We start from the raw sequence: 9,095 nt of genomic DNA on the forward strand, positions 1-9,095 counted from the left end.
TTCAACACTGCTACAGCAGATCGAAGCGTCTCTCTCCCTTATGACATTCTAAATCCTTAATAGTAAAATATTTAAGATGCCACTTGCTATCAGTGATCTAGCACTATCAGGACTTAGGGTAATATTTAGGCTAAATGGACCTCTCACCAGTCTAATCTGATCTCTTTAGGACACGCAGAAGATTAAATGAGTATTGAATGTAGGCTTAAAGATGACCAGACATTCTGTTCAATTTGAAAGTATCACAACTGGCTCCCAGTAGATTCTACCTGCATTAAGGAGCGCTGGGATAGAGCTTTACTTGTTTAATTTACATTGGCGCCATCTTCTGGCGAAAATGTTTAGTAGATGTGGTGGTGGCATCGTGTTCGAAAAACTGCTACAAAAGATGTCGATTATTAATAAATAGCAAATTAAAATTAGATGGAATGAAAACAATGCAATATGAAGTGTTGGCTTGTTAGAGCTACTTTTTTATTGTATATACTTTAACATGCAACTGTGTGGGGACACAGTGTATTGGTTTACACATCTGCCTCAAAGACAAAAGCTCCCTGATATAAACCTGGGAGACACACATCGGATTAGGGTTGTGTAAAAATGTGCAAAAAATCATACAACTGCTCTGGTGAGCAATTGTGAAGAAGGGTAAAGCTGAAAGGAGTTCATTTTAATCTGAAAACTTTTCTGTAATAATTACATCTGCTAATATTTTTGTGGCACAAATGATTGAAAAGCAAATCTTCTTAGGGAGTTGGATCCATTGTTTTCTTGTACAAATAGGGAATGTACTTACTTTTTCTGATGACTGTATAGTCACAGTGTAAATGTCACCCAATGAAACCATCTTCAAAGCTTGATGTAAGAAAGCCAAATGGCTTGCAGCACAGCGGGTGATGACTATGACACCTCAGAAACAGTTCAATGGGAGCACCTGTAAAGAATTTGGTCACTATGGTTTCTGAGCATCAATAACAGCTTGCTCACAAAAACAAATTCCCAATGGTATATTAAAAAAATGCTTTAACAAGTGCACATCAACAGAATGTCAGCTCTTTAAATGATGGCATGTTTTAGGTCAATACCTAAAATTATATTTGTGAGTTTATACTTTAATTTTTTTGTAAGATCTGACCACACCATGTCAGCATAGATAATGTTTTATATAAACAGATAATTCCCTTGATTTTTTCCTTAGTTTTTTTTATGTTTTTGGGCTTTTTTTTTTACGCCTGCCGCTTTATTAGTTACACTTTTTCATCCGTGCATTGATGAATATATCTAATCAGCCAATCACATGGCCGCAATCAGTGTATTTATATATATACACATGATCAAAACAACCCATAGCATTTAAAAAAAAGTTTAAATGGCCTCACAAATATTAATGAATGTTAATAATTCACTGTACTCAAATGGCCTCCGCACCCACCACCAGATCTCAAAGCTATAGAGCACCTATAGGATGTGGTGGAATGGAAGATTCACATCATGGATGCACAGGGGACAAATGTGCAGCAACTGTGTAAAACTATCATGTCAATTTGGATCAAAATCTCTGAAGAATATTTCCAGCACCTTGCTGAATCTACGCCATGAATAATTAAGCCAGCTCTGAAACCAAAAGGGGTCCAACCTGGTTCCAGCAAGGTGTAGCTAATAGACTGATCAGTAATTGTATTTATTTATCATTTTATTGTTATCTGAATGTTGGCCTGAATAAAGGTATGATTCCGAGTTCCACAATAAGATTGCACTTCAGTCCAATTCACTTGTTCTGAACTAAACAACTGTGTAGGGGAGTTATATGAACCCTAGTAATGAAAAGATTCAGACTATATAGCATACTGCCCCAGTACCATACCCTTCCTGTCTAGTTTATAGATACTAATGGCACTGGCTCATTGCTATGTAAAGTAGAGCAAAAGGCTGCTTGGCGATTACTGTTAGGGAAATACTGGAGAATTATTGATTTGAGGTCATGTTCTGCCCCCAGTAGCGTGGTAAAGTCTAGTAACACAAATACACGTTAATAGAATGCCCTACCTTCCTACATAAATACATTTTTTTAACTGAAAGTACATGCTGTACCTTCTATGTTAATTACTGTTTTCCTACAAATCGAAATATCGTATTGAAACTTACACACATTTCATGATTTCTTTAATTAATTATTTTTTTGTGATCCCTAATTTTGCATTCTTATTTTTGTTGTCTTTTATCACCTTTATTATACCAGAGAACAGCTGTAGCTGTATGTCATGGCCATACTCTCCAGCTCAAATGTATTTTAGCTACTCTTCAGGTCTCAATATGGATTATGTACATGCTCAATAAACATACTAACAATACTAGCAACAATAATAGCAGTAATAATATTAACATCAGATCCATGTCTACAAGTAAATAATCTGTCACTAAGAAATTGCTTGAAGTGAAATGCAGTTGCTGGTATGAAAAACATCACATTTTATAAACAAGTTTAGCAGTTTTGGGTCTGTCTTTGTTCTCAGATGTATGAGTATTGCTCAAAGTTATCTGGAGTAATTTGAGACAACTACTGGATATAACATTAAAATTCTGCGTTCTGAAATTCTTTAGTGGAGGTAATGGGATATTCATATTTTTTTAATTATGCAAAAATATGTTCACAAGCAGATGAATTATGAAGTTTCTCACCTGGTAGTTATATACTCCTGCGCCCCTTATGGATAATTTACTAAGCTTGTGAAAGTTTAACACAGGCAAGAAAAAATCCCCAATAATCAGCTGAGTGTCAGAATTAATGCTACTAAACTGCTCAAACACCTGTTCAAGCTAGCTAACAAACACGACTAGCTCTGTTTTTGTAAGGATGCTAGCAAGTAGCGCAGTCTTATAATAAAACAAGCAAGGTAGAAGATTTGGGGGCGGGAATTGTGGGAAAATCTGCCATTATTTACAGAAATTGACAGCTATGACTGCTATGATTATAAGCAAACTAGGGCTTGGACCATACACTACACTACACAGGTGTTGCTAAGCTAACGTAATGAAGGCTGAAGAAGAAGAAAGGTGAGAGATGAATATTTCCCCACCTATGCACTCACACACATTTGGCCACTGATGTTTACACACAGATAGACAAAGATACAGGGAGTGCAGAATTATTAGGCAAATGAGTATTTTGTCCACATCATCCTCTTCATGCATGTTGTCTTACTCCAAGCTGTATAGGCTCGAAAGCCTACTACCAACTAGAAAGTGCATTTTCTGAAGAAACTGCAGTGTGAATGCTTGAATCTGAATGTATGCACTGAAATGAATTAATTGCTGAATTTTAAGTTAAAAATGTTGAATGAGATGAAAAATACAGAAATTTTCACCTGAAAACAAAAATGCAGAACTGCTAAAAGCTGACATCCACACAGAATTTGGAAAATAGCTGAAAATGTTTTAATTGTAAATGAGAAAAACCTAAGTAATGAGAAAAGAAAATTCAGAGTCAGAAAACATCTGAATGAATATTAAAAGTTCATATTCTTTGAATCACTCAATGACTAAAATGTGATCCCTCTACTTGGATCCACACAGTTGTAAAGATTTCAATCTCTGAGCTTTCAAAGACATGCTGTTGGATAGAGAACAACAATAGCTATGATTTGAGGGTAAAATGATGGCTGTAGAGCAAACACTGTGGACACAGCAGCAGTTGAAAGAGAAGTGTTTAAGATGAATCTTGGCACAGTGAGAGACAGAGCTCGTTAGGCAGGCAGGTGTGAGCCTGGTTGCTATAGTGACTGAACCCAATGGCTCCATACACACGCACACAGACATGCACCTCACTTTTGCTGCTTAAAATGAACAGAAAAGTCAGCCCGAAACAAATCATTCCCAAATGAAAAGTACAAGTCATATCGACATAATTCTTTCACCGTGAGCGGCAGCAATGTCCAGTCTACCAAAGTCTCAGTTTTCATGCCTGTGGAGTTTATTATATGGACGTGGAGACAGTGTAAAGACAGCCTGCTCTTCTGATTTTCAAAGGAACTTTCTGAGCCATTTTAACATTGGAGTCTATGGAGGAGTTGGAGGGAGGAGGCTGCGCATTGGTGACATTTATGACAGAACCATAACACCTAGTACAATAATAAACACGTTGGATGAAAGAGGACAACGATGGCTACGTTTTGAGGGTAAAATCATACCTGTAGAGCAAACGCTGCGGACACAACAGCAGTTTTCAGAAAAGATTGTAAGATTAATTCCCGTCTCCTCTCACTCTAGCAGTTGAGCTGTCTCACTCTAGCCCCAACATTCCATCCATACACACCCATTATAAACTCTGAAACAGCTGAAAAAAAGGATGAAACTTAAACTGGAACTGAAGAAAAAGTATAATAGATATTGAAAAGATAAATACAAGTTGAATAGTTGAATGTCTTGTCTTCGTTTTAAAGTTTGAATGGTGGCTCTATGTCAACGTATGTGGAAGTAGTAGGAGTTTAAAAATGAGTAAGTTGAATTAGGATTTGAAGGGTCTCCCATTGAAATACATGAGAAATTTTGTTGAAAAAGTTGAATAAAATTAAAAATATAAATGTTAAAAATGAGAAAAATAGAAGCAGTCATGTCCTAAAGAAGAGAATCTAACGGTCTTTGAATGGTTTTTCTAAGTTGAACGGTTTTGAAGGAGTAGGACTTCAAAAAAGCGTCGGAAGATGATATAAAAAAATAATAATAAAGATTACAACAACAATACTGTGAATGCTTTTACAAGCATTCACACTAATTAAGCATATTAGGTGATGTGCATCTCTGTAATGAGAAGGGGTGTGGTCTAATGACATCAACACCCTATATCAGGTGTGCATAATTATTAGGCAACTTCCTTTCCTTTGGCAAAATGGGTCAAAAGAAGGACTTGACAGGCTCAGAAAAGTCAAAAATAGTGAGATATCTTGCAGAGGGATGCAGCAGTCTTAAAATTGCAAAGCTTCTGAAGCGTGATCATCGAACAATCAAGCGTTCATTCAAAATGGTCAACAGGGTCACAAGAAGCGTGTGGAAAAACCAAGGCGCAAAATAACTGCCCATGAACTGAGAAAAGTCAAGCGTGCAGCTGCCAAGATGCCACTTGCCACCAGTTTGGCCATATTTCAGAGCTGCAACATCACTGGAGTGCCCAAAAGCACAAGGTGTGCAATACTCAGAGACATGGCCAAGGTAAGAAAGGCTGAAAGACGACCACCACTGAACAAGACACACAAGCTGAAACGTCAAGACTGGGCCAAGAAATATCTCAAGACTGATTTTCTAAGGTTTATGGACTGATGAAATGAGAGTGAGTCTTGATGGGCCAGATGGATGGGCCCGTGGCTGGATTGGTAAAGGGCAGAGAGCTCCAGTCTGACTCAGGCGCCAGCAAGGTGGAGGTGGAGTACTGGTTTGGGCTGGTATCATCAAAGATGAGCTTGTGGGGCCTTTTCGGGTTGAGGATGAGTCAAGCTCAACTCCCAGTCCTACTGCCAGTTTCTGGAAGACACCTTCTTCAATCAGTGGTACAGGAAGAAGTCTGCATCCTTCAAGAAAAACATGATTTTCATGCAGGACAATGCTCCATCACACGCAGTCCAAGTACTCCACAGTGGCTGGCAAGAAAGGGTATAAAAGAAGAAAAACTAATGACATGGCCTCCTTGTTCACCTGATCTGAACCCCATTGAGAACCTGTGGTCCATCATCAAATGTGAGATTTACAAGGAGGAAAACAGTACACCTCTCTGAACAGTGTCTGGGAGGCTGTGGTTGCTGCTGCACGCAATGTTGATGGTGAACAGATCAAAACACTGACCGAATCCATGGATGGCAGGCTTTTGAGTGTCCTTGCAAAGAAAGGTGGCTATATTGGTCGCTGATTTGTTTTTGTTTTGTTTTTGAATGTCAGAAATGTATATTTGTGAATGTGGAGATGTTATATTGGTTTCACTGGTAAAAATAAATAATTGAAATGGGTATATATTTGTTTTTGTTAAGTTGCCTAATAATTATGCACAGTAATAGTCACCCTTTTTTCCCTAAAATAGCTAAAACTAAAAACTACTTCCAAAAACATTCAGCTTTGATATTAATGTGTTTTTGGGTTCATTGAGAACATGGTTGTTCAATAATAAAATTATTCCTCAAAAATACAACTTGCCTTATAATTCTGCACTCCCTGTATGTAGAGTGCAAAGGCTGTTGGGAAAAGGTAAGAAATGAGTTTCTGCTATTTTTACAGCAGATGGCGCCAGTCACCTAACTTGTCCTCTTTCAGATGACATTCAGTCCCCATTTACCCGCAGGTTTTCTCTACAAACATGTATCACAGTATAACAAAAAGCTCAACTGGAGGCACGAAAATACCATGTTTTGTTCTTTTTTTCATTTTTGATCGTGTGTTTTGAAAAAACAAACATCTGAACTGAAATAATCTCCTGTAGCTGTGAGCAGTGAGTCATCTGTCACCTCTGGTATTCTCACAGTCATTTTAGGATGAGACAGACATGATAAACAACATCAGCTGGTGATTACAGAAGAACAATATGTTCTAGTATGTACAGTGCACCGTAACTAGAAACCTAACCAAATCATGTCGTGTTAAAAACTGTGATGTATCTGATCCAGTTGAACTCAGTTCTGTCTTATGACTTTGTGAAACGATGAGGAAGCTGCAGCAATTATGTTTGTCATTTGTCCTCATGCTGTGTCTGAGACCAGCAGCTAGTACACCGTCTGTGGGGGCTTTAGCCCATCAGTCCTGGCCCTCTAAACTGGGGATTTAAGGGGCTTACAGGGGGCTAAACCCCCAAGATTGGAGCCCTCAACCGCCTGTTTGAGAGATTACAGTCTTCAGTCTCTTATTTTCACCTCTCTGTCTTGGTGGAACAGCGGGAAGTGCGGAGGGTGGTCGTTAGAGACATGCCTCAGCTTGACATCTCCAGAGGGAGGAAGTGCAGATAATTGTTGTGTTAGTGTTAAGAAGGTTGATGAAGACTTTTTTTTTTAAAACAACTTTCAAACTAAAAAAGCATTTTAACATTTCTAAATAAAATATATTGTGTTCGGAGATGGGTTAGGGTTAGGGTATATTATTATTGTATGCACATATGGATCAAGGCCGTATGTAAAAAACAGAATACAGTATTTACTCCTATAATAAACAGTTATGTTAAGACATTTATATAAAAAAACACTTTTACTTATGGAAGTCGCCTCTTTTCCTTTTTCTTCGAATGCAAGTTTATAATAATAATTAATCAAGTTCACACTATTAAATCATAGTATAAGACATGCAAGTCTTTAAGACTATATAAAACACTGACATTTACTCTGTTATTTTCTGTTTCTCCTCCATTTGGGAGTGGTCAGATGTCTGCAGATTGCTGGTCAGAGCATGAAGCTTATGCTCTATTTCTCTCTTAGAGATGTGAGGAATGGAAGTAAGCCATGCTGCATCTTTAATGAAAGTCTGACATCTTTAGTGCCACTGTCTCACTGCCTTCTTCAGCATCACCTTCATGGCACTTCCAGAGCAGACAGAATACAGAGAATGCCACAAAGCATCACGGGCCCTTTTAAGCATATGAATGCTGCCTCACGCACCGTTGAGAAGTAGAAATCATTTTCTAGCTTCAGATAGAAAGAAACAGCACCTAATAAATCACTGGAAAGGATTAAAATGATTCTGTTTCCTCAGTGACATTTAATTGATTGGCATAATGGTTTTTATAGACTCTTCATTAGCCTGTTACAGCACTGAATCAATGCAACATCATTACAAGCATGATTGAACTGAGTACCAGGCATCTGCTGCAGGGCACATTGGTCTCTGTTTGTACAGTCATTAATGTCTCGCTGCACACATGAACTGGCAAGGTTATGTACTTTACAAGTGACTTGAATCTGAATGACTGACTGCATTTTATTGGCTTGATACTAAATGAGGAGGATGTAGTCTAAGCGCTAAATTGACAACAACAACAAACAAAGGACATCTATTGTTCACTAAATAGGGGTAAAAATGCATTGTGTCCACTGGAAATATTTATTGACTTTGTTATTGTCACATTTAAAATTCTGTTTTAGTTTAATTAGCTTTTTTTCCCCTCAAAATTTAGCATACAGCAACTGCCACTGAACCTAAGCAACTTTAAGCTCATGTAAATGTAACCTTATATTTAGTCTTGCAATGATTGAAAAAATAAGGTGTTAAGAGAAAATTAAATTAAGAGAGATGAATATGGAATCTAGACATTAGCATAACCACACCAAAAGCTTTAAATTGTTTTCTTTATTTCCACAGTGCAAAAATAACATATTCATTATCACAATCTAACCACATTACTTCATTTCAATTCAGTAAAACTTGCTTTTAAGCATCTATTTAGGCATTCTTAATGCATTTTTATGCAAGTCATTGTGTGTCTGTAAGCGTGCGTGAACTGAAAAGTTAGAGGAATTGTATCCTGTTTCACCCTCCATTCTGTCCCAGAGGGAGTGTCCTCCACTGTTCACAAAACAAAGTACTCCTGCGCACGTGGTGGAAAAATTTGTTTAACCCATTCACCCATTAGATTTCCATACAGTCTGTGTTCATTGAGCTCCGATAGGATCTAAATACTTCTTTTGAGAAGTACACACAGACCATGCACTAAGGTCAGAGTGACCTTTTTGTATATGTGCATGTTTATGTGTGCGTACGCTGGATAGAGCGACTTGCTTTGTGCATGATCAGTCGACCACATCCCTCTCAACAGTCAGGAAAAAGGGGTGTCTACCTTTCGACAGCTGATTTTTATCTAAGTGAGGGCATAGCAGTTGTCTATTTGGGACATGCGGCATGATTTATCTAAAAGTGTGTTTTAAGTGAGTGCATTTCGCCCTGATTTTCTTTTCCTTTATTAACTTAAAAACAAATGCCTAATTTGATAATCAAATGCAGGTCAGCACAGCACAGCGTGGTGGACTCACCAGTTCCATTGCCGGCCTTTTTTTAAGCCTTCCCTTCCTCCCTAACCTGACCATCACATGTTTGTGAAAAAATCATTTTGTTGCCGCCAACCTCCCTTTTTTTTA

Source organism: Oreochromis aureus, linkage group 18 (genome assembly GCF_013358895.1).
Source record: "Oreochromis aureus strain Israel breed Guangdong linkage group 18, ZZ_aureus, whole genome shotgun sequence".
NCBI classification, from domain to species: domain Eukaryota; kingdom Metazoa; phylum Chordata; class Actinopteri; order Cichliformes; family Cichlidae; genus Oreochromis; species Oreochromis aureus.